The 27,500-nt window shown below is 38.4% G+C and overlaps 1 long non-coding RNA gene across 2 annotated transcripts in view; it reads left to right on the top strand.

Moving 5' to 3' along the window:
* Window positions 1-27,500, top strand: part of LOC149917594 (uncharacterized) — a 58,615-nt gene that overhangs the window by 12,358 nt on the left and 18,757 nt on the right. The window contains exon 1 of one of the 2 annotated variants that reach the window (XR_016467558.1): window positions 5,094-5,137. The exons of the other annotated variant lie outside the window; for it this stretch is intronic. This is a non-coding gene — a long non-coding RNA (uncharacterized LOC149917594). Of the gene's footprint in view, window positions 1-5,093; window positions 5,138-27,500 lie in introns of those variants that run through there. 2 annotated transcript variants of the gene reach the window in all.

The raw sequence follows: 27,500 nt of genomic DNA, 5'->3' as shown, positions 1-27,500 counted from the left end.
CTGAACAACCCCAGCTCCCCCAGCTGCTCCCCATCACACTTGTGCTCCAGACCCCTCACAGCTCCATTGCCATTCTCTGGGCACACTCCAGAGCCTCAATGTCTTCTTGCAGTGAGAGTCCCTACACCAAACCTGGCAGTCCAGGTGTGGCCTCACCAGTGCCAATACAAATGCAAAATAGCCTCTCTCTCAAATGCATGTTTTTCCTGCATTCAAATGCACTGTCACTCACTGGAAGCCTCAAGTTATTTGTTGAAATGGTGTGTGTTGTCACTTTTTATATATTTCATTGTTTGTTTTTTTAAACCTACTAAAAAATAGTCCATACCTGTTCCACTGACAATTCTAACAGAAGTTTAGCCTTAGCAGAATCCATTTTTCAAATCCATCTAAGAAGAAAATTATTCTTTTGATTGCTGTGTTAGAGGTAGGAAAAGGTGTAATAAATTACGTTTCCAAAAAAGGTGAGAAAAACAGCATAGGAAATCCTGGAGATTTATCATACTGAGTCACTGAACAAAAAAGTTTAGATTGATGATGACTTGAACAATCAGTGCTTGGAATAGTCCTAGAAGCCCTTTTTTCCTCCTCTCTCCAGAGGAAATGACTGATTCAGGGTGAAAGTTTTTTTTCCTTAAGAAGCTAAGCCAATGTATATCACAATTCTTTCCCATATTTTTCTTTTTTCTTTTTTTCTGAGACATTAATATAAATTATGATTCTGCTTAAATAATTCATCTTATTTTTGTACTTGTTTTCAGTGAATAAACTTCAGTGTCATAAACTTCAGTGCATCCCAGATAAGTCCTTTCTAAGACAGTACCTTGAAATTTTTGGTTGCTATGATGAAGAGGAAACCATTACATAATTATCTGTATGGGTGTGTTACTCTCAAAGCCAACAAATGAATTTGCTATATTTTTTTAAAGTCCATTGGTAGATGGCATGTGTCTAAAAACTCCTTACAAAAACTTTCAGATCAAAGGATGACTCTTTGCTCTTACTTTCTGCTGCATTACGCAGCATGGCAGTGAAGCATCTGGTTGGAAGCAAATATTTATTCTTGTTTTCCTTTGAATAGAAGACATATTTAAATTAGAATTAGCAGCCCCAAATGAGGTTGCATTTTCAAAGTCCCAGCTATTTATTTGATTGCAGTAACCTTTTTACATCTACAAGCATTCTAAATTAAGTTACACTGCTGCCTGGCAGATAATCAGAAAGTGGATTATTTCCCTTTGAAGCACAAAGTTACAAGCAATTTTGGAGGTATTTTGGTATATCCAAGGCTTCAAGAGTTAATAGGGGAAAATAATATATTTCCAACAATTTCATGTACTGTTTTATCATTTGGAAAAGATGTATAGATGAGGGCTGTTCTGAAAGTAATGCCTTCTATTTTCTTAGTTGGTCCATGACATTGGAGGCAGGTGTTGGTGGTGCAGCAGTAGGGATTGAACCTTCCCACCAATACTCCACTGCATTTGTGCTGTGTGACAGATGGCAGCGGAGGGGCCATCTGACAGAATGACATCTCACATGGAAGTCTCAGGATTCAACCACCTACCATCAACTGAGCTCTTCTCTGCTATCACATTACATGGAGCTTGTATTTACTTTCACTACCTTTAATTCAGAAGCTAGCTGTTAGTGCTGGAAAGAGTAAACGTGGGTCTATTGTATGAACAGAGAAAATCTGCTTAAAGTGACTTGTGTTAACCATTGCCAAATGCAGTACTTCTAATCTTGAGCAGCCCCATGAAGTTGCAGAAAGTCACAGATTAATTTTGAATACAGCATTTACAAGGAGATATCAATTAAAGATGTTGTGGAGTGAAGTAGATTCAACACAAACATTTATTTCAAGAACGCAGCTGCAGGTTAGAAAATCCAGTGTATATTCCTATCAGCAAGTCAATCACATACTAATTAGCCAACCATTACATACTAATTAGAAAAACTTGAGGAAAAATGTTACAAAGAGGTATCTGAGTTGTCTATAGTACTTATGACCTCTGATTTCAGTTAAAACACTGCAAAGGAAAAAGGCCTTTTCTTGTTGTCTGAGGAGTTATGCTCCAGTAGTTTTCTGCATATGCTATTCACATCATGTAATGGGAACAAAACAGTTTTAATTTGAGCTGAAGAAAGGCAATGGGTTCTCTGCACTGCATTCTATATTGGGTATGTACTGTTGGGCGTAGAGAAAGTTGTCAGGAGATTTGGACAAGGCTTTTTGACATTAGTGAATTTTAATTTTCCTTTGGAACTGTTGCATGGGAAACACTGATTTTCCTGCTTGATTTTTCACAGGACTGATAAGTGGGACATTGTTATAGATTTTTCTGATAAGAAAAAGCCGAAGAGCCTAAAACCCTTGCAAAGTGAATGCTATTATCAGCTCCTCTGTGCCAAAAACAATGGATGTGACAGTAATCATAGTGTTCCTGCTTGTGTCAGGTGCAGACTATTAATGAGGAGATGCTTCTGACAGTGGGAATGTGATGTTAGGAATAAGAACTATGTGGCTGATGCCAGTGCCATATTTTTAGGTAGATGATAGCAGCCAGATACAAAGCTGCCTAGGAGACAATGAAATGCAGTTGCCTTCGTTTTTGACAAATCTATGAATGCATTAACAGTGCATTCAGTCAGGCAATCAGGCACAAGTATTACAAATCAAAAGGCTGATACTGAAGAGGAAAATTGAGTATTAGATCATTTCAGTAAAGATAATAAGGAGGAGGAGAACTACCATAATGTTTGAAGTAGATATTAAATGTCTTACAAGTGCCTTACCATGTGATCAGTGTATTTTATCAGAAGAAAATATTGAGTTGTGGCACTTGTAAAAAAGAGTATTTATATATTTTTTAATACTTGCAAGGAGTTAAAATATTCTTTTGACTAGGAAGGAGCAAGATTTCATTGCAAAATTAAACTTCTTACGATCTTACAGTTCATCGCTACTCAGAACACTGTGCTGCTACTGAGCCATCCTTCAGAAAAGGACATCATACTTGAAGAATGTCAGTGGCCATAGGCATCTTCAGAGAGAGTGTTCTCAGTGTTCAACATATGAAGTGTTAACAACAACTGCCTCTTTTGAGAGTTGTCCATTGATGACTGTCAGATTTATTTTCTCTAGCATGGCATATTCTTACAAGTACTTGCTGGAAGTAAATATGTATAAGGTCATGGACTCAGACCAAAGTTTAACAGGCCATCTTCATTGAGGAAAATATACCGCACTTTGTAAAGTGTGTTCCTTGTGCAAGTCCCATAAAACATGGTATGTATTTGTCAGTAAAACAGTACCACAACATCTTCATACCTCTACTCCTTGATTTCTTTATGCACACTGGAATGGGACATTAATTTCAAAGTGGAACTACTAATTGTGCAAGATTCAAGTGTATGTTGGGTGTCTTGCCTATGTTAGGGTTGATTAGAGCCTTAGAGGAAACTGGGGAACAGTGGGATGTTCTTTAACACTGTCCAATTTGCTGGGTGATCCCATGAGAAGACAATAGACAATGATATGGAGCTCTCAAGGGAAAAAAATCTTTATGAAAAGGAAGTTGAGTAAATTCCTGAGATCTCACAAGGCTGAGATCATTAAGGCTCTAGCCCATGACAGGATCATCCTTGCAAGAGGTGACCTGAAGATAAACCTGGACAAAAATGCCTTCAGGTTGCAGGTGATAAACTCTGAAAGCAAGGTTAGTGACAGAGAACAGAAGCACATCGTGCTGAATGCAGTCTGGGATGTCCATTCATCACCATCAGAAATCCCTCTACCTTGGAAGGAATTAAAGTTGAGGTTAGAGAACACTTGTATTTTAGTACCTTGCAAGACAAGAGTCAGTAGATGCATGATCTTAAAACCATTTCCCTCTATTCAACTTCATTGAGTACAGTGTCCTTTTAGATGATTGCTTCAATGTTTTTAATAGTCAAATGTGTTAAATAACAGCAATGCTGTCTCATATTTGTTGCAACTACTGCTGGGTAGTGGTGCGTGCCCAAGTGCTTCATTTCCTGTACAGTCTGACATTTCAGATTTTTTATCTCATTTTTCTTTTAAGTGCCCATTTGGTTTGATGTTGAACAGATGAGGAAAACAATGAGTTGTTACGTAGGTTTGGATTCTCATCTTACTTCAGGTTTCCTCAGGGTTTTTTTGAATAAAACATTGACAGAAACAAAGCCAGCTCTTGGGGTCTGAGTTAATGCATGGGTTAGCTTAGTGGCAACCTAGTCCTCATTTCATTAATGTGAAAAATGGAATTGGGCTCTTCTCAGTCCAGTTAAACCTTTAGATATGAAGGGCTTTGTCTAGGAGCATCGTATCATGACAGATTGTTTAATCAACTAAGCTTAACATTTGGAATACCTTGTTACCATAGGCATGAACAAGACTGCTCCCTGAATGTATGTATCCTACACTACTCACTGTTAGATTAAGCAAATGACCAGTGTTACATTTTCAGCCAGAACTTTGCTTAGTTAGTGTGCTTAGACCTTTGCTTTCATTGTATATTGAGTGGCTAAACTCTTAAACTCTTGTCATGTTTTTTTTTTATTAATGATTGTCTTAAACTCAGATCTTGTGGTGCAGTAAGGAAGTATGAACAAGTGAGATTCTGTCTCTGTAGACCATGGCTTCAGAAGTATTTTATGTTATGCTGAAACCTTAAAGGAATAGATGAACATATTCTGTTTATGGTCAGTGAGTTAAATCCCAATTCCAGTTACACAGTGGATCAAAAATAACTCCTCTTAAAACAATAAATCATTGAGTATATGTTGCTGAAGCAATTCCCATGTTTTTCAGGGTGCTATACAGAGCAGCATCTCGCCTACTGAAGCTGTCAAAAGATGAAAAATTTTCACTTTTACTTCAGTTTATGTATAGAATGGTGTAGAGGAAATGCTAAGTCAGGACTTGAACCAGTGATGGAGCACCTGGTGGGAAAGCAGGGCCAACCCAGGGGAGCTCAGCTGCATGCAATACACTTGAGTAACCAGAAGGGGTGGAGCCAGGATCCACCCTTTCCCAGAGCTCATTTAAGGGCTGGCAGTGGAGACAAGGGTATTTCACTGGAGATCCCTGCATACCGGAGGTCTTCTGAAGGTAAGCAGCTTTTCTATTTCTGTGCCCACAGCTGTTGCATTTGAGTAAATCCTTACTTACTGCAGCCTAGGACCTTGCTACTCTTGCCATTGCTGTGCTTTCCATTGTGTTACATGTTGGGAGAAAAGTAATTCTTTTTTTGAGGTGAGGGGGAAGGAAGATAGATATGTTCCTGGTGAAGCTTTTGGTTCTACAGGTGCCATTATTTTCCACTGGAGCTAACATTTTGATTGACTGACTACTCCTCTGACTTTCAGTTGATACTGCAGCTCTGTATGTTTGCTTTTGGTACAACCTAGCTGTATAATAATGTGATTTTGTTCTCTCACTAACTCTGTGTGAATGTGTCAACAGTGACTTTCATCTACTCTACTAAATCAATGGCCACCTTAATCCCCTTTGTAATCAAGTTGAGTTTTATGTCTGCAATGAAGAAATCAGTAGACCACTTATGTTTTGGTGAAGTTGAAAAATGAGATATGAAAAAGCAGAATGAAGTATACATGAATCTGAGGGAAAAAATGGCCTTAGGCAAAACAACTTCACTGGTTTTAATACACCTTTCCTAGGGAACTGGTGACTGCTGCATGTTTGTAAGATCAAGCAGATTTTTTTGTGGTTATGCACTGTTTCTTATGAGTAATTTATGAGTAATATGACAGTTCTTGGATTGCTCTCTTTGCTGATCTGCTTTGTCTCCATTTCTCAATTTGATGCATTTTCTTTTTTGTTTCATTTTTTTTCTCACTATTCAGAGCCTCTGCATTGTTCTGAGCCTGCCAACGTTGCCTCCTACCTCACAACTTTCTCTTTTTATCTTTCTCTTGCTGCTGGCATGCTTCTTCCTTTCATGCAGCATTCTACAGTTTTTGAATTGTTATCTTCTGTGTTAATTGTGATACTTATCCTTCCTTAAATCTCATTTATTTTCTAAAGCTGTAATGAAAATCCCCTTGGCTCCCACAAAAGCTTTTGAAACTGGCTGATGCTTATTGCATTGACACCAGCAGCCACTGGAAGATTCTTCTAAGCTGTTTTTCTTTAACATTTTAATTCATTAAACTGCAAGACCTTGCTGGTCTTCCTGTGTTCTAGCCTATAAGCTGTAAATATTACTAATGTTAACTAATGAGTTCAGTAAGAGTTAATGGGCTAATGCTGAGACTGGGAATGGAAAGATGAGTTGCAGAAATGAGACCCAGGCAGGTTTAAAAAAAAAAAAAAAAAAAAAACACAACAAAACAACCTACAAGCTCTGTGACCAAGGAAGCAGAAATCGTGGTTTCTTTTTATTGTGTGGCTGCATTATCCTCACTCAAGCTGAGTGCAGGCACTGACTAAATTTTGTCCTTAATTTGTAAGACCATTTGTAACAGTCTGCATTTAGAGGAATTCTCTAACTTTCTAATCAAACTCATGGTCAAAGTTGCTCTGCAACTTCTCTTCAGAAAACTTTTGAGGACTGAATGCATTTAGGACTTCAGTTCCTCTCTTCAAACTTTCACCAAAACTGTCGGAGCGGTTAAATGTTAGAAGGACTCACTAAGGCAGTGTCTGCATGACTCAAACCAACATTTGAGAAATGATGGCATCAGAACCTATTATCCAAATCTTCTGAAAACTGATGGAGATTTTTACATCCTGGAATGGATGAGGGTTGATCTACAAATTCTCTACTTGTCACTGACACTTCACACTAAAAGACATTCAATACATACTCTCTGATTTACATGTACACTGTCAGTATCCATTGTTCTTGGGCCTGCATTAAAACCATCTTCATTTGTCAGAAGATATAGAAAACAAGGTTTATTCTTCTACATATCATACGTTATGACAGTTTCACTCTCTGCAAACAATGAGAAATAGAACTTCATAAATTATTAATGTATCTATCCTCTTAATAGAAACTTATCTTAGAAGTGTGTTCCCGTAGAATTAGGAAGCATGACTGCTTTAGTGTGTAAACTGTGTAAATTGCAAGAACACTTTGCTTCTTGGAAATGATTAAAGAGAAAAATCCAGGCCTGTAGGCACTCAGTACTTACTTATTTACCTTTTGAAAGAGATTCTGGTTACAAGAACAGTGTTCCCTCATGACTTCTGCAGTTACTAACATCTTTCGGTGCATGCTTACTTTGATTTGGGCGCTGATTTTTTTGAATTATGAGACCACAAAAGGGATTTGGAAGAGTTTGTGCACTGGTAGAGACTGGGGTGGAGTGGGTAGTTGTTGTGTGGAGCAGAAAATGAAATACCGATGCTTATCCATCCGAGAATGCTGTCTGTGAAAACAGAAAGGACTGGCTTCTCCATCCCTGGATTTTCAGTATCTGACAAATTTAGGTAGCTGTACAGAATTGATTTTGTCCCTATTCCTTGTGCTGCATTTCTATGTGTTGGACTTGAATGCTTTTGCTGATGAAGATGCTAAATCGCTATCCAGTGTATTTGGGAGGTTGTGACAGCATGATGAAATGGTCACTGACAGAAAACAAGAAACGTAACTCCCATTTTTACAAAGAAAGAATAGGAAAAGGTGAGGAACTGTAAGTCAATCGGTCTCATTTCTGTGCCTAGCAAGATCATGGAGCAGATCCTCCAAGAAACTTTTCTGAGGCACATGGGAAAAGAGAGGAGGGGGATTGTTAGAAGTGCATTTCTGGTGAGTGAGACTTCAGCAGACCTGATAAATGTGCTCTGTGGGCAGCAGTATCTTGAAGTTCCTATAGCAAGGTATTCCTGCTACTCTCAGCTTGTTTTGCTTCCACTAATGAGAGAGAAGTTTCCTTTGAAAGATTTTGTAAGCCTCAGGGTTTCAGGAATTGAAGGATTTAAATGGAATCCAATGAGAAAAGCAGGTCTGTCACAACATCAAGGCATGTCAGTGTTTCATTTGACCTCTGTTCCATAGCATACAGTGTCTGTTGCTTCAGGCTATGCTGGGGTTGTGGTATCTGTAATGGAACAAGCTGCTTCAGTGAGAAATAACCAAGGGCTTACTTCTGTGTACAGTCTAATAAGTCTTCCCTTCTTTAGAAGAACTCAGCACAGCACCCTTCAAGAAAGGATTTTGGTATAGGGGCAGGGTTCAGGGAACTATTGAGTTTCTTCCTCTCTCTGGGCAATAAGCAGATGCACTTTCCCATTATGGTGCTTTGTTGTTGCTACATTATTCTGAAACCTGGAAGAAAAGGCCAGCAAATACTAAGGGTGATATGGGAATTGCTGATTTTTCATGAAGGCAGCTAGCTTGCCTCAATTCAGCTGGGAAATAAGAATATTAAAGTGTACTCTAACCTCTGTTTTACCTCAGTGATTCATAAAATATTGCTTCTTTGCTTTAAAGTATTGTGGCACTGCCGTGACTATTCATTTCTTGAGAAAGGATTCCTAAGTTGGGTGCTAAGACTAACTTATCAAACTGAGAGGAAATCAGGCGGTAGTGTGTTTGTTTTTTTTTTTTTATTATTGAAGCTCAAATGTGATATTCTAGCCCTAGAATTTAGAGCAAAAATTGAAACTAAATCTTAAAACAAACAAAGACTATAAATATAAAGCCTTCTAGAACCCTTCAGGAGCTCTCAGTACAAACATTACTTTTGATAGCTTTGTAAATGGAATCTGGGTTATATTTTATAAGCGGATGCATATAACAGTAGCTATGGTATGTGGCAAACATCAGTTTTTTGAAAGCCTACGTCCCATTGGTACTACCACCTTGAAATAATATTGCAAATTGTTGTCTTTTCCACTATGAAAATGGAAGCTCATGTTGTTGAGAACGGTGGCAGCAGAGAGCTGGAATATAATCTTTCTCATGGAATATAATTTTGTTCATTTTAACTGAGTTCTTTGTTGTGCTTGTTAACTTCTGAGTTAAAGTGGGCTACAGAAAAGCTTCTTGCAGTGTAACTGTGTCGAAGAAGCAGATTTTTAATTCATGAAAGTAATGATGCTCTGCAGTACAGTTCCCCAGAAACCAGTAAAGAATCACCTTGGACAACCCCAGAGGAGGGTCTGTTCCATCTGTTCAGCATCAGAAAAACTTGATGTAGGGCTGATATCATTCTTCCTGAGTTCACTTTACTTTGTATTTGAGGATGACCTCATACCATTCAGCTCTAGATAGATGTGTGTGATCTAGTCACCCACAGCTGAACCCAGAGAGTCTGTGCTCCTCTTGGTCAATAGGTCAGGTGAATTAGAACCTTCAAGTGTCTGTTCCAGAAAGCTGGATGAAACATAAAGTAGGGATCTCACCTTTGTGAAAGAAGGCAGACTACGCATTAAGTTTTTTAGATGGATATGAGATTGCTTTGAATGAGAACAAAATCCATGGTGCTATGTGTCTTGCAGTGGTATGCTGATGTGCCCATCATGAATACCCTTAAATTAGAGTTTACCTGCAGGAGCAGATCCTTAGCAGCTGTTTTTGCAAGAGAATTTAAAGGGAATGATCAGAGCAGCAAATACTCTGCTAAATTCATTTCTGCACAATTGCCCCTTCGTGTTCTTCTTCACACAGTCACAGACTGGCCTAGGTTGGAAGGGACCTTGAGGATCACAAAGCTCCCCTGCCAAAGGCAGGGCCACCAACCTCCCCATTTAATATTAGACCAGGCTGCCCAGGGCCCCATGCAATCTGGTCTTGAATGCTTACAGGGATGGGATATCCACAGCCTCTCTGTTCCAGCACCTCGCCACTCTCACAGTGAAGAACTTACTCCTGACACCCAACCTTTTTGCAGCACAGCCCTGAAAAGACAGGAAGGAGAAGCAGCAGTTTTCACTCAGGGATGTGAGAGTTCTTGCTGGGGCTGTGAGCAGATGCAGTGGTTCCACTGCTGTAGGAATAAGGTGAGGACATGTTTGCAAGGATGGGTGTCAGCAAACTGCAGCATGTCCTACACGTGCAGTAACCCATGTCCAGTCCTGGAGTCAGATGTGCAGTGATGCAACTAACACAGCCTGTCTTTTCCTCTTGTGTTACAAACTGTTTTTCTGGAGTTAGTTGCTTGAGGGAGGTGGAAAAAATTAATTTTTTCACCTGAGTCCAGAGATATAAATTACATCTGCGAAAACTAGTCTATCTGAGGAAGCAGGCAATAATCTAAATTAATCCAACAAGCAGCAATGAAAAGAATGTATGAAAGCAAAAAATGATCGTTTATTTCTGAGCAAAGGCTCATAGATACTGGAAATACTTAACCTTCTCTTCAGTAAATGTCTGTTCCCTGAGAATTCAGGCAATGTTTTAAGACCAACTGTGCAGTCCAGTGGAGCTCCAGAGACATCCAGCTGTTTTAAAATGATGACTGTGAAACATAATAGCAGTATGTCTTATTAGAAAAATTCCCTGTGATACCGTTTGGGAGTGGATTTTGTATGCAAGAAATGTCTTAGAGCAGGATAGGAACTTGCCCATTTTTCTGCCTCTAAAATATTGCCTATATGAGAGATGGCTGTTGGAAGGCTCGTGGGAACTTGAGAGTTTGACTGAAGGCCATAAAGTTGCACAGATGTGTTCAGAAGCTTTGTACAGTTACCGTTGGAGTTCAGGCTGTGAGTTTATGATGGGAACCAGCAAACTTGCCTGCTTATCTTTAGATGTGAATATTTTGGAATATCTAATTTGAAAAGTTAAAATATACCTAGGATTAAGAAGAGGTGGAAATACATTCCTGGATTTGGCCCCCATGTGAGGAATTAATTACAGAAAAGAATTCTTTGCATCAACAGCTGTCAGCATGTCTGTATCTAGGACTGCTGTTTGTTGCCTTTCAGAGGTACTTTCAAACTGTTTCATACTGTTGTGTTGATTAAGATGTTTTCATTAGTTTCAGCTCAGACATTTTAATCTAGATTTTTAAAGGAAGTGATTTTAGCAGATAATGGAACGTGGGCAGCACGGTGAAGGCTACAGGGAGCTCATTACTCTTTTCTCTATTCATCAGTCATTAATTCCACTTCAAGCTTCCCTGTTGCTATAATGTACATTGTCAGTGACTTCATTTTTAATATTCAACAATGTGCCACTTTCCATAACTAATATAAAGATAGAATGCAATTATTGGCAGAATTAGAGTACTTCAAAAAGTTTAAATAAGTGGGAAAAGGCTCCCTGAGGAGGGTGTACTTGAGAGTGTTTGAAACAGCAACACAAATAACCTTGTAAGAGTGAAGAAAAAGAGAAGAAAGGGAATGATGTGGAACTTGCTTTCTCTTATATCAAGAAGTCACAGAGAGAGTCAGATTGGAAGGGACCTCTGGAGATTTCCAGTCCAGGCCCCTACTTTGAGGAGAGCAAATTTCAGTGTTGCTCAGGTCTATGTATAGTTTTTATTTTGAGCATCTCCAAGGATGGAGATAACCCTTGTGGAGAAAAACTTTTCTTTATATCTGCTAGGATTTTTTTCTTGTGGCAACTAGCATCTTCCACCCTTTGTTCTGTTGCTGTGCACCTCTGAGGCAAGTTTGATTCTGTCTTATCTCTATCATACCCACTCCCTCACCACTGAGTAGTTAAAGGCAATAACAAGATTCTCCCCTTGATCCTCTCTCTTTTGCAGGCTGAGCCAAACCAGCCTTTTCAGCCTCTTATGGTACTTTATGTGCTCCAGTCCCTTGAGCATCACGGTGGCCATCTGCTGTGCTAACACTGGTATGTCTGTGCCATTCTTCTGTACAAGAGGATCAAGTGGGATACAATACTCCATATGCTGTTTCACAAGTGCCAAATAGAAAAATATTCATTTCTTTTGACTTACTGCCTGTGCGTTTGCTTTTATTTGCTGTAAGGACTCACTGCTCACTTGAGTTCAACTGTCTGTCCACCAGAACCCATGGGTCCTTATCTGTAGAGATGCTTTCCATCTAGCTTGTGCCCATAGTGCAAGCCATTCCTCACTGTGTACAACACTTTGTATTTGCTGACCTCCTGGAAATTTTTGTCAGCTCATTTTTCACATCTCTTAAGTCATCTCAAACAACAGCCTTGCTCTGTAGAGTATTGGCTTCTTCCCCTTTTGGTATAATCTGCAAAACTTCTGATTGGAGTTCTTGCTATTGGTGAGGTTGTTAATACAACTGTTAAACACTATTGGCTCCAGTACCAAACCTTGATTAATACTATGAGTAACTGCCCTCCAGTTGTGCTTTTGAAGACCTACCTCTAATTCCCTGTGTTTAGCAATTTAGATAGTCATCCACTTGCCTTTTAGACAGTCCATCTGGTCTGCATCTTACCAACTCCTTTATAAGGATACTGAGGGACACACTGACAAAATCTTTGCTAAATCAAGCTGCAACGCATATGCTACTCTTTCATGTCCTTTCTTGTATCTTGTAGAATGCAGTCAGGTTTGTCAGGCATGACTTTTTCTTGGCAAATCTGTTGTAGCTCTTCTCAATCACTCTCTTGTCCTGTACATATCTGACCTGGTTTCAAGTAGGATATGCTCCATATCTCTCTTAGGACTTGGGAGAGTCTGGCTTGTCGTTTCCCAAACATCTTTCTTGCAGTTACTGAAAGTTCATGTAACACTTGCCTTTTTCAAGTCATCAAGAACCTTCTAGATCTTTCAAAGATGAGAGGCAGAACTTTGGTAATGACAACAATCAGCACCTTTGGATCTTGCTTGGTCTTTGGATATAGTAGTCACTAACTAGCTCTTCTACCGTGGCTAGTACCTCATCACCCTGACACTTCTGTAAGCACAGGGATGTGAGAAGACTGAGAGGAGGCATTGCCACTGAAGACTAAGGCAAGGAAAGCACAGAAATTTTTAGCTGTTTCTATGTGGATAATTAATACTCTTCATACCCAGATACATTTACACTGGTGTACTCATGACCTTATAACTACCCTTGCAGTGCACACACAAGAACCAAAGGACACGTTAAAAAACAAAAAACAACCAAACAAGAAACCCTGCACCCTTGACAACCCAGTCTCCTTGAAACATTGCAAATGGACAACACACATAGTAAGGCCCTCACTTGGGATCAGAATGAATTGAGCTTAAATGGTTTATGACTGGACTATGCTTTAAAATGTCACAACCTGATCAGATCTAGAATTGAAGAGTCCCGCTGGAGAACTGAAATGAAGGCTACTTATAAGTCAGCACTCAAGCAGATGTGAGCAGGGAAAGGCGTGAAAGAGAACTACCAACTATTAGGAAAGCTGAAGTATAAACCTGATGCAGCTCTATAATTCACAGAGCATATTAGGCAGTGAAATTCTTATTTCTCATTTCCTTGACAAATGATGCACCAAGAGCAGAAAATAGCTAATATGAATCTTATCTCAAAACTGTGCTTGCAACAGTAATAAGAAATGATGTAAATGTAACTCATTCTTGCTATGGAGGACTAAAGAGGATAACTCGGACTAGAGGAGCAGTATGCAGCTAGTGCAGAACTTTGCTATGAAATAACACTTTAATCACAGGTATCTATAATTTTTTTGTACAGCTTAATGACCATAGTTGTTGTATGATACTCAAAGTGGCAGAAAAAAAAATGTATCTTGCTTTTACTTTTGACCATTACAGATAATTTTATATAAATAAATGAAATTTGGTATGGAAATAAGTCAATAAAATGCTTGCTTACAGGCAATGTGTTCTGGCTGTGCTTAGTGCTGTTCTGCTCTACTTGGGTGGACTCTTGCAGAAAGCACATCGTACAGAAGTCATGGGAGAAGAAGGTTTTGTTCTTAGAGAACTCTTTTGCCTCCTTATTTTCTCTGCCTTTTGAACCCATTTTGTATTTTCTAATTAAAATGTTATTAAACTAAATAAGCTGTTATTAATCCAATAACTGGCATAACCTTCCAGTTGTCTTCCATGCTGCTCTAAAGTGTTTCATTCTCTGAGGAGGGAGTCTTTCTAAGTATTGCAGTCCTCTATGGTAATAGCTTGTCTAGCTTGTCAGAGGAGGGATTATCTTGCCCATACTTTTGAGAGGATAGTTATCTGTCTTTTCACTTGTTTCTCTCAAATTCTTAGGACTCTTAAAAGCTGGATATCCTTATAGGTTCTTGTCTTCATCTCTGATTATTGGCTGTGATTGAAAAAGATTCCTACTGGAGCATAGCTTTGGCTGACGCTGTCCATTTGCCAAGTTCTCATCTTTTTCTTTAAAACTGTGGAAACAGTATTCTTTATTCTTTACAAACGCTTTGTTTTCAGCATCTCTGTTCCTTTGGTGTGCTGGGAATTTCTCATGCTTGTATTCAGTCCGGTACTTTTCTTCCTGTCACTGCAGCAGACAGTTTGTTCATCTCTGAAAACTATCCCCAACAACAGTGTTAGTATTTTGATAGATAGAACAGAATCAACCAGCATGCATATCCTATTTTCAGTGCTGCTTCTTGAGTGATTTGTTTCTTCTTCATCTTACAGACTTGCAGATTCAGTTTAAACTTCCTAATGTGTTTGCATACACTCTTACAGTTTGTTTCGGGTCATTATCTGCTCTTGGAAGTGGTTGTGCCATTACTGATGGCACCCAAGCTGAATCTTCATTGTGAGGAAGTGCTTCCATGTTTGCAAAATCCTCACTGGAGATTTGTGCTAAGTTTCTTTTTTTGGGGGGATGTTTATCGATTAGTTTCCATTTTGAAGCTGGAACTCCAGAGGAAACTAGGAAATGTTATTCAAAGATCCTACTTGGATCAACAAAGAAAGCATACTGTCTATTTAACTATGGGAACACATAGTCCAGTAAGCAACCTGCAGTACAGATCTCTCTTTGCTACTTCTGGGAAGAGAGTTTGATATCTTTCAATAAGTCAAAAGTTGGTGGAATATCTCTTAAGAATAGAGCTAAAGAAATCTTGTGTTTAAAACACATCTCACTGTATTCCTGCTGGTTGTTTTGTTGCTAGCATTTCTTCCTGCTTTCTATCCTTCACGGATAGCATCAGACACACCTTTGTTGCATTTGCTTCCTAGTTTTGCTTACAAAAGCTTATATCTATATATTCCGGAACTTTCTCCATGAATCTGCATAACTGTTTCTTTTGCTACTAAATATATGTTTATCTGAATATACAATGACGTATAGTCAGTAGTGTTAAATCCACCCTAGTAGATCTTATGGATTTGCTTTGTAATAGTTATAACCTGTCTGTTTTTTAATAAGAAAGTCTTTTATGACCCTGTCTTCAGAGGAAAGAGTCCTTAAATTTATCTCTTCATTTTGTTTCCTTCTTGCTGCAGTTTTTAAAATAAATAATACACAGTGCTCTAGACTTACATTTCTATCTTTGCTATGTTCTACCTTAATTTTTGTGGAATACAGTATATTCACATGATGAAAAAGTAGATGATACTTCCTTCAATCAACTGCCTTTTGAAGAAATCTTTTGTAGGGATATAATGAAAGCAGTGAGTGAAATTCTGCTGTTGTTGTCCTTAAAATCCATAAAGACCTTGTGTGCGTGCCTTCAGCATTTTGGTGCATCAGAGTAATGTTTTTCACAGCTGCAGATGAGTTGTAATGGAAATGAAGTCCACATTCTGAAATATCTTTGAGATTTAAGTATCTCCAAAAATTATATTATATATGGGACTGTCCAGGGCTTCTTCCAGTCCAGAGCTGAATGTTCTTAGAGCAAATACTTTTTTTTTTTACCTTTGTCTATCTCGTGTCTTTTTATGCTCCAGCTGTTAGATCATCCTGTCTCTCTTCAGCAGCTGATGCTTACATCGAATGCTAAAGTCAGTTCATCTGCTGAGGTCAGCCATGTGCAGACAGCTTTCAATTTCAGTGATCCATTCAGGTCTCCTGTATTGCAGAGCTTCTCTTTATTGAACGTTTCTGTACTGCAGGTCAGGGTGATCATAAGGTGCTGGAGAGAGGCAAGGATGAGGAAAACAAGGGCACAGCTGGTGATGTTGTCAGCCCACTCAGTCTGGGATCAGTGTCCAGGAAGCAGTAATTTGCATCTTGGAAATAAACACATTCCTCCATTCCAGGAGAATTGTGTTTTTCTTAGCTAAGAGTGATTGTCTACAGGTTTATGAGCAAAAATTGAGGTTGGAGGAAATCTTTGATTTGTCCCAGAGGTAGTATAAACAATCATTTCCTGGATGGGCATAAAAACCAGACACGGTTGTTCAACAAGAAGTCATAGCGCCAGATAACAACTACTATAACACAGAAAGGACATGGTTTAGTGGGGAAATATTGGTGGTATGTGGATGGTTGGAATAGATGATCTTGGTCTTTTTCCAACCTTGGTGATTCTACGAATTGTGAAGAATAATCAGAAGACGCTAAAATTCATAAAGCAGATTGTTGTTTATCATGTTTGTTACAAGGAAAATAAATTTTAGAATGTTTCAAGCAAGATATACCTGTGAATGCACTGCTTATGTACTTTTTCTAAAGTAGGATGATCTTTGATTAGATGCTGATCAATACAAATAAACAAGTTACTGAGCATTGTCTAGCCAAGTGGTGGGTTAGGTGAGAATGTTCATGAAATGATACTTTCATTATCCATAGGACTTAAATAGCACATAGCAAAACAATAACAATGAATTTCAAGTGGGAAGACTTCAATAAATCTGTAGGTGTTGCCTGGGAGGCAAGCCTAATGGAGTAGGGAATATAAGAATGCTGGCAGTTCCTTAAAGGAGAATATTAATAAGGCTCTCTCATTGTAGAGTAGAGATAAGAAGTCAGTAAGATATGAGTTTGGCTAAATTATGAGCTTTTTATTGACTTCAAACACAGGAAGAAAGTATAGAGAAAACAGAAACTGGGTCAGACTTCTAAGAAGAAGAATAAAGGCATTGCAAGAGCTCTCAGACCAAATCAAAAAGGCCAACATAAAAAGAAAGAAGATATGGCAAGGTGCATTTGTTATGATCGGTTCAAATGTTGATGCTTAATACATAGGTTTGGAAAAACCTGAAGCAATGGATCCTTTATTCTGTTTTGTTCTTCGCTTGCAATTGGATAGATAGCAGTATGAATATCAGTGCCCAAAGGAGTGTGAGAAGCCATGTTAGAGCAGGAGAGGAATGCAGCAGAGAGAGTTTTCAAATGTTCAGGGATATGCAAAGATCTAGTCAATTAAGGGTAGTTCTACTAGCTCTTAATGTTTTTCTTCTGAGCATGATTAGAGACTATATACCTAGCTGGTGCATGGGTGCTAATGAGTAATAGTCTAGAGAAAATGACTGTAGACTGATCAGTATTCTGAGAACAACGTAGTGTACTAAGATTTCATATTGAAAAGTAAGATATTGTCAGTGAGGTTTTTCAGGGGTCTGCTCTGAGTTTTGCTCTGCCCATTGTTTTGGTTAGCGATGTGCATGATGGAGAGAATGCAGAGAACCACTGCAAATATGCTAATGCAGATCGTAATTTAGTCTTGACAGAATGGAGATATGCTATAAAAAAAAAAAAGTATTAGTAAGGAGTGACTATATGCTTATGTATGAATGATCATGTATATGAATAGAAGATGAAAATAGAACTCTTTGGACATTTAGAGGTGAGTGAATGGGTGGCAGCGAATTGCAAATGACACAAGTGAATGATGCAAGATTGGTAAACCTGTTAGTCTCTCAGGGGACTGTAAATGGGAGCACAACCTGCAATGTACGGTAATTAATCTTTCCACTTAGCAATAGGATAGCCTTAGAAGTAGAACTATACACAGATTTGAATATCATCTTTTGAAAAAGGGGGATGAGTATTCTCTAGCTGAGAACAGCTAAAAATTTGACCTACAAGAAAACATTGAAATATACTAGGATAAGCTCAAGAAGGTTAAGGAATGAATGCTGAAGAGAACATTAAAATCTTCCTTATTTAATTTTGTTTTTTTTCTTTTTTCCCCATATTTTCCCTATTTAAATGAAAAAGAGAATGTCTTCTCTAAAACCATTTTTGAAAATGGAAAAAAAAGAGGGCGATTTACAAGTTAGAAGATTTGCAAGCTGAGCTGTGGGACTCCATCAGTTTCCATCAGCTGGTTTAAGAGCAAGTTTGACAAATATACATCAGAATGCCAGTGGGGCTCCTGCGTTAGGCAAGGAGATGGATGGACCAGTCAGTGACCTCTTGGGTTTCTTCCAGCCTAATCTGCTATGATGTGAGTAAATAAGATTTTTATTTACTAGTTGGAGGTAGATACCCTTCTTCGTACCAACACCATATTGGCTTGTGAACAGGGCAACATCAGGATGAACAGTAGTCACAGTAGTCATCTATTTTCGCCCTGTCTTTAATTTCAGACACCTTGTCTCTGAAAATAGTGATAATGCCACAAGGCATAGCTGACTGCTATGGTTATACAGACAACTACTGAAATTCATAAACATGCAGGTCTGTGACTGTAAACAGTTTAACTCTAGAGAATGCTTATGGATGAACATTACTTTTTTGTAGTGATTGCTTCATAATTGACTAACGAGCAGAAAAATGTCTTTCTGCTCATAATATAGAAAAAACTGCCTACATTATTAAATGAAATCAGTTTTATCAGCTTTTGAGATTTTTTTTTTTCCAATGCTCTTTGTGCTTCAGTATTGAATAAAGCTGAAAGAATGCTTTGGGCAAGATATGATTACAAAAGATGGGTGTTGGCCAGGGTGTTAGAAGAAACATTTGTCATCTTACATCTACTAATTGATATGTTCAATGGCACTAAAACCCTCCATGAGGCAGTATTTTTCAGTGTTGTTCTCTAAAATGTTTGTAGAGAGAATTTCCTAGAAAGAAATGCTGCTGTAGTTTACCGAATGCAGATGAACTGGAAGCCTTCAAACACTGGCAGCTAAACAGCTTACAAGGAAACAAGGGAAAAAGAGAGAAGCTTGTTTCTAATTGTTCTCATGAGCAATGAATATTTCTAATATCTGGGATGATATTCTCAGGACAAAAACATCAAGTTTCAGTGCTTAGTATTGTTACATATCTTGCTTTGTACTGAGAATGTATCTGTATTAAAGTTAAGAATGCAAACTTGAATACAATAGGAATGTATAGGAATGTGTAATCAAATGTTTTTGTATTTTAATATTTGTTATTGCTTATGGGAAGTTATGAATAATGCAACATGTGAGAATACCTTTAACACTGCTGTTAAAGAAAATCCATTTTTTAAAATCTCAGGATTTAATGAATGCAGGGATGGGCTATTCCTTGCAGTCATTATTTTGAAGATTATGCCAGGTTATTAGATTTGATTAAAGGATTTTACGCTTGGCTTGCTTGAGAGTTGAGGATTAAGCAATAAGGAGCTTTCTCCTGTGCTTTATCTCTGAGCTTATCATTTTGGTACTGCAGGGCTCTGATTACTTACTGATTTTTGTAAAACATACAGATTTTTTTCATTTACAGCTTTTTAGATCAGTCTGAACTATTAAGTCTGCTAGATAATATCCTGGCTGACAAGCCCTATTATGGCTAGGTTATCTCCTGTTGGCCTGACTAATGTATGCCCTTAGTCATTACAGAGCACCCTCTGTAAAGCTTGTGTAGCCTTCGTAAGGACTTCATTGACTGTAGGGATTGAATTCTCCTTCCAATTAGTGACTACACAGAAATTTCTGGGATCAGAAGATTTTTTTTTATTTATTTACCCAATATGAAAGATTTAACATTCTGTAACTCCACCCAGAGATATGGAGAGATAACACTCCAGGCTTGACTGTGTTGACTTTCTGCCATTCTGTGGAACTATTTCCAATCTACATCTGCACAAGACCAAGCTTCGCCTGATGCTATTTTCTAAAGATCATGTGGAAGAGGAGAGGAAGAATCCAGTTGCTCACTTTGTTGTTACAGTGCTTTCCAGGCTAGGAACACGTTTCTGCTACATGGGAATAATGGCTGTGAGTGTAGGTCTTTTGTGTCCCCTTTCCAATACAGTACAGAGGTGGCCAGAAGACGTGAACAGAATGAAAATGTTATTGTGAATTACCTTACTGAGGAGGGAAAAACATCCCTCTCGTGGTCCTGTTTTCCATGTATTGTTAATTGTGGCTATAAGAGGTCTTCTCCAGCCCAGCTGTTGGGATCCTTTTGATCCCATGCAAAGTGATCTATATACCAGGGATGTTGAGGTAGAAAAACTGTTACTGTCATCCCTCGTGGTTAAAACTGCAGTGTTCTCAGCAGATGCTCTGCTGAAGGCATCTCTTGTCTTCTCAGATACTCTGCCAAATGTTGTGTCAAATTCAAGGATGTAGGATATGTTCTGTGTTGACCTTAAAAGCTGCTGGAAAGTTTTCAAGTAAACATGGATTTTGTCCATGGCAAATGACATCCCCTTCAAGACCAGACAGTTTGTGGTTCCTGAATGCTTTCTTGCATTTACCCTTCAGCTCGTTTCCAGTGGTGGGATGAGATGAATGGAGGACTTCGGAGTTTAGAACAAAACAAAACCTCTGTTTCTTCAAATTAACCTCTCACAGACAGCTTGCTGACAGAATTAGCCCAGATGGTTGCCTGGTATAATTATCTGGTCGGTAAGACCCTGCTTGCTTACAGATCCCTTGGTATATTCTCTTAAGTGTGTGGTCAGGTGCTGACTTCAGTGTTAAATTAAGTGTACAGAAGCAGATAAATACAACTGCTGAGCTTTCACAACTGTTAATGCACTTAATTGTTTCTGTCCCATCTGACTTGATGTTCTTACTTCAGTGTGTGTTTTTTTTTTCTAGCTTTGACCTCTTTTCTATATCAAAGAGCTAGAGAACAGATACTGTTCTTTGACTTTTTATTCCCCGAGGTCAGTTCATAATATATTCAGCCTATTAATTGTGTTGCGTTGTGCTTGGCTTATCTTTCTTCAAACAACTCTTGCAGAAACTGCAGTTTAGTCTTGCTCCTGGTGTACTGGTGCTAACTCTCATTTAAAAGTACTTAAATCCAGATTCAGCAGAAAACTGCAGCTCTTCTGGGAGTGCAGAGACAGCTCTGGGCTGCACAGCTAGGGTCAGCTTATAATATGGGAGGAGTTACGGTGATGCAGAGAGATAGGTAACAGTAATTTACAGGAATACCAATGAAGAGACCTACAAGTGATCCAAGACATTTCTGATGCTGTTAATCATGGATTATGCACCTTCCATTGTTTTTCTTGCCTTTCTTAGCCCAGGTTCTTGAACTTGTTCACAAATTAGCATTAGTAGTGATATTTTGGACAGGTTAGGTTGTACAAGGGTGCACATTTCAACAGGAGCAAAATGCATTGCTTAGGTGTTAGATGCTCAGTTGTCCTTCTGTAAGCTTGAGAGAGACCTGAGTAATCTGAGCGAACATTGAAGGACTTACAGTGGCTGATAATGTCTGAGTGATGTGCTTTACTGGTATAGTAGTGAAGATCTGATGATTGGACTAGATAGTCTTAGTGGCCTTTTCCAGCATTCATGATTCTATAATTCAGAAACCATTCCTAGCTGAAATACCTAATATTTGCTTTCTTTTTCTTCCTTTATTTTTTTCTTCTGGTATTATTTTAATCAACCAATTAACTTTATTAAAATATGAGTTGTATTCAGAGATTAAATGCCTTTCACCTGAATTAACTTTATGCGGAACCATTTTATTAGTGATCTTAGACCTTCAATCAAGACTAATGATAGTAAATCATTAATATATATTCTGCCATTTTAAAAATTAAATCTGTGCCATGGTGTCTTTTTACTGTTTTATAGCTATTATGTGAAGCCCCTTGGGATGTTCTCATAAAAGGTGCCCCATAAATTTTATATAGCCTTGTACTGCATTTTATTTTATTGCATTATTCCAGGTTTCAAAAAAAACCTCCAAGGCATCTTTTTTATTCTTTTTTTTTTTTTTTTTTTCTGAAAGGCCTTCATGCAGGAAAGACATCAAAATTTGTTTTGGCAATTTCTAGTGAGCACACTTACAGTTTGCAATTGTCATCTCTTTTCTCGGTGACGTATTGCCTTCTGTCATTTTGAATGGAAAAAAAGACACCAAGGGAGATAGAGTTGCAAGAATAAGGGGAATTTCTTTTTGTATTTCTTCCATCTCTGTTTACATATCGATTGGTTTATTTTTCCCTGTTTTGCCTTCCCACTGAGAATTATTGTGCCTTCCTGTAGTTTCAGAAGACAGACAGATCCAAATTAGTGAGGCACTTGCACAGGTTGCCCAGGAAGGTGGTGGATGGCCTTATCCCTGGTTAAGAACAAGCAAAGAGATGCTGATTGCTTCAATAGTCTGAGGGTTTGTAGACCTCAAGGAGGAGAAGAAGAATGGTCTTGTGGATGTTAGCTGGAAACTTAGTCCACGGGATTAATTTCCGTATCTGTCAAAAAAAAGACCAATATTGAGATAATACTGGAACAAAGCGAATTTGCAAATATATTTTGGCAACCTAATGATGCAAAGCCTCTGTGAGCTTTTAGTATGGAGATGCTACAATGTTCTAGGGTGCTTAATGATTAAAATATATATATATAGAAATGGCCATATGAAAGGGTTCCTGGAACAGGCATCTTCTCACAGCAAGCATACAGCACCCCGGGCAACAGTACCTGAAGGAAAGGGGGCTCTTCAGGAAAGCAGTTCTGCTGTCTGTGATCCCTGGATTCCAGAAACAGCAGCTGCTCCTGTTGCAAACTCAACCAGGTGGGAATGCAGAAACCTCAAAGAAAGCTTAAAATAGCTTTCTGCAAATGGTGGGAAATAGTGTCAAAATTCATCTATACTGCAAGCACTATTCTGCATAGTATCAGCTGTTTCTTAAAGTGGAAATGAGTTTATCACTACCACTCTTCTTAAGAATTGAAATTACCCACTGTTGGAATTACATGGGGGCAGACAGGCAAAGGAGATGCATACCAGGTCTTTTAATTTCTCCAGAAGCCACTGTTGCTTTTTCTTTAGAGCTTTACTTGCTGTGATTCCTACTTATCAATTAAAATGCCACTCTATTTTCCAAGATGTAAGATCATGGGGAATTCTTAAGGGAAAGCACATTTTCAAAAGTGTTTCATGAATTTTTGAGCTCCTGATGTTTCTGAGATCTTGTTGCTTTGCTTCAGTTATTTTTCTGGCAGAACTAGAGATATGGGCAGCAGGGGGATTGGGACTGGATGGTCTTTGAGGTGTCTTCCAACCCAAGCCATTCTATAACACCATGTCCCAGCTAACCCTATCCATCTCAGACCTAAAGGATCTCTCAGAGCCCTCTCAGCAAACTGCTTGAGAATTAATCTCTCAAGTTTTGCCTTATCACTGATGCCCCCTTCCACATCTGCTAAAGCTATGATCTAATTCAAAGAGTGAAATAAATTGGGAAAGGCTAAATGTTGTTGTTATGCACATCCTTCTTGTATTTTGCCTCCTGAATTTTTCCCTTGGCTTCTGGTTCTGCTGTTGTATCAGGTATGCTGCCTTTTCTAATGCATCCATAAGCCCATTTACAGTCATGCTTTTTGTTCTGCTTGATTCTGTTCATCATTATTTTCCATCCTTGTCAGCAATTTTAATCAGAGTGAAATCAGATTAAAACTATTTAAGTATGCTAATATGGTGACAGGCAATTGAATAGCTGCTTATAAATGATTCAGAATCAAACATAGCTTCCTGTGCCTCGCACAGCTGCACCTTATTAGCTTTGATATTTCTGCTTGTCAAGTACATTATATTGCCACTTACTTTCTTTGCAGTCTGACTCACCTTTCTCATTGCCCTAGGTTTATTTCATATACTTCCCAAATTGCATTCCTGTTTTTGTCATCACAAAGACAGCTTTGTAAAACTGCACCAGAAATTGCACCTAATTGCTTTTCTTATGCATCATAACCTACCAGAAAAGCAGGTGATTGGCTATAAACAGTTGAACAATAACTGAAAGATTTATATTGGGAATCCTTGGCATCCATTTTACAACCAGCAAGATGGGAGGTTTCAATTCAAGCTTGAGAGACTCCCAACTAGCAAGATGTAAGGATGCAAGGGAAGCACAGAACTGCCAGATTTCCCAGTGAGGTGTTTCAGCACTGGAATAGTTACAGAGTTCATTTTATTGGTCGACTAGAAATATGACTTCATTTCATGTTCCTGACTAAGCTAATTATGGGAGCAAAACATTGCGCATTAGCAGTCTCCAGTGGAAGCCTAAATGAAAGAGACAGCCCTGATCCCAACAGGGAGACCAGCCTTTTTTGTAATTCTGGCGGAGTCAGAGGGAGTGGGAATAGATAAGCAGTGTGTATGTTTTGTGCTTGCAGCAGAATTGCTTCCCCTACATGGGATGACGTGGGGGATGCAGAGGGTGCTGAAGGATAAGGCCTCTCAACAGTCTTCGAGGAGGAGATGCTGTTTTCTAAAGGGTACTGTGAGTTATTGAAGGAAACGTTTGGAAATTTGTAACAAGAAAATTGCAAATATTGGATTTTTTTGTGTGTCAAAATTGCAATGTTTAAAGAAAACTAATATGTCAAATCCCAAAGGAAAATTTTGTTCCCCAGGTATCAGCACTTCTGAAAAAGTAAAGAGTTTGTAATGTTAAGTATCATTACCTTTTTGTTAAATCTGTATCACCCTTGGTTTACTGTCACACACTATTACAAGCCCATGTGTTAGGTTTGGAAATGTATATGGAAATCCTTATTTGCAGAGGCTTTAAATAATTCATGCACACTGTGGTCAGAGGTGGTTAGATCTCAGCTGGAGTGTTACAAACTTATTTTGCTGAGCTATGAAAACGATGAGCAATCTAAGAGACCGTGGAAGATAAACTATAGAAGGAGAGGCCCGGGAAACGTGATCCAAGTCTTTTGAAAATAGGGAGTATGAATTTCATCTCTAGGTGGTGATCAAGAAGTAATCAGCATAACCCACAGAAAGCGAGATGCAGGTTAGGAAGACGTACTTTCAGGTTAGGAAAAAGTAGTCTTGGAAGTGTTCTAGAGCTTGGAACTAGTAGATCTTTAAGGTCTGCTCCAACCTAAGCCACTCTATGATTCTATGTAATGTGCAACATTTGTCACTGAATGTCTTTGACCTGTGTTTGCCTGAGTGTTCCTTGGGAGCACTCCTTAAGGTGCCGCAGATCCCCAGCTGGAACATAGCCTATAGGTTTGTCAGAGTCTCCTGTTCTGATTACTGTATTAAATGAAGTAAATACAAAATAGGCTCTCTCCAGGGAGGTGGTTGAGTCACCATCCTTGGATGTGTTTAAAAACCATTTAGATGTGGTGCTCAGGGATGTGATTTAGTGGAGGGTTGTTATGGTAGTGTGGTTTGGTTGTGGTTGGATTTGATCTTAAGGTCTTTTCCAACCTGAGCGATTCTATGATTCTATAACAAATCACAATGACTTATTTCAAATAAAACACTACCTTAAAAAGTAAAACTCTTCTTCCAATCAATTCCTGATTTTAGGTTCTGGATAAACGAACGGCAACAATTCCACAATAAATATTGGAAAATATTGGACAGAGTAGATAACATCTAATCCAATTCTAAATAGCTTGCCAGCTTTTATGTTTCAGATAAAAACAAATACTATAAAACTGGAGTGGTTTGCACCTCCTGAAAAATATGAAGTCCCTCTTCACTCAAGCAAAAATGTCTCTTACTGTCATGTATGTCAGATGCAATTTCCTTGAAGGTGATCTCAGGCAGAGTGACCTTGGTGGCAAGAAGAGCATGTATTGGAAAAACCTTATGATGCTTTAGCTAGTTACATCAGTGTTGCATGCAAAAAAAAAAAAAAAAAAAAAAAAAAAGGAGGTAACCCAAATCAATCTCATAAAGGGATTTACAGTCCCAGGTGATAAATTATACATGTTATGCAGGTATGGGAATAGTTTTGATGGCATTGCTATACTTATGAAATCAGGAACTTGCTTAGTTAAGGTGTTAAGTGTGAATGTAAAACTGGACAAAAAACTTTGCCATTTTCTTCCCTGGTATGTGTTCGAATACACCAAACAAATACACATTGCAAAAATACATTTTCATCTGCATTTAAAGGCTAAAGTAACATATCAGTGTATAGGAACAGAAGTGTAATTAATGCCTCTTAGTGAGCACTTCAAGTAAGAAATCTCTGACAAAAACCACACCTGCAAGCTAGCAGTAATGTGAAGGGTCGCTGACTACTTTAGCTAATGGAGCACTCAGTACATAAAAGATTGAAGCCATGCAGTTTATTTAAAATGTTAAATAGTTCAAGACGTGAAAACACAAGCTGAGCTGAACTTGCTGCTCAGCTTTGCCGAGCCATCTGCGAAGGAAAGATTTCAAAGAGAGATGTAGGAATTGTCTGACCTGAGTCCTATCGCATCCCTCAACCCAGGACAAGACTCTGTTCTAGAGTGCATTTCCTAATACTTGTTCATACGTTATCTATGATTGAAAGGGACAGATCTGAAGATATCATCGAATCGTTAAGGTTGGAAAAGACCACTAAGATCACCTAGTCCAACCACCAGCCCATTACCACTGTGCCCACCAGCCATGTCCCTCAGTGCTGTTTGCACGTTGTTTCAAAACAGCTTTGAGTCCATGCGAAAATAGAGTTGGGCACTGAAGTGCTTTTATTTCTTTCACGAATATCATCTTGCTGAGTTGGAACATCCAAAAGATGTTTCTTCTTTTTGTTATACAGATTTATTTATTTATTTTTATTTATACAGTATTCTAAGATTTGAGCGGGAGAAAAGCTATATTTTAAAATCTGCCAGAAATCATAGGGTAAATGGACTTGGCATTTCTTCTGTCAGCTTTTTACTGAAAAAAAAACCCTGAAGACTTCAGCTTTGATTTTTGTAATTTTCTATTTCATTTTCATGTATTTATATCCAAACTTGCAATTTTAGTAACACAAACTAATGATATATATATATATATTTTCTTCTTTTATGTCCTAAAGATTGAACTGAAGGGACTAGCTATGAAATCCAGCACTGGTTTAAATCCAGGTCCCTTAGAGGTACTGTACTTTTGGAGGAAAGTCACTTTTCTATGAATGGGCAGCATTAGTCAAAACAGCATCTCATTCTTGACTCCCAACCTTATGGACTTTTTTTTAAAGTGAAAATAAATAAGAAGTGGTAGGAAGAATGTAGTTGCAGAGCCATTACTCAGCATCCGTGATCAAGTATTTTCCCCGGTGCCATCACTAATAGAGTTCAGCTAATCCTGTTTTCACTCCTTTTACTCAATTCAATTTATGTATTTATTTATTCTGTACTCTCTTTGTAACAATGTAAGTCTGGTTTTAGCATGATCCATTTAAAAAAAAAAAAAAACATTTTAATCTGATTATACAGCTTAGGGTATTAAAACAGTAAAGCGTGAGCCGAAAGACACTTTCTGACTTTTTGTTGGGTGGGAGATTTTT

This window comes from Phasianus colchicus, chromosome 6 (assembly GCF_987193195.1).
Source record: "Phasianus colchicus chromosome 6, bPhaCol1.hap1.1, whole genome shotgun sequence".
In the NCBI taxonomy this organism is placed as follows: domain Eukaryota; kingdom Metazoa; phylum Chordata; class Aves; order Galliformes; family Phasianidae; genus Phasianus; species Phasianus colchicus.
Note: the sequence above shows the minus strand (reverse complement) of the source record. Positions and strands in the feature narration are given on the sequence as shown.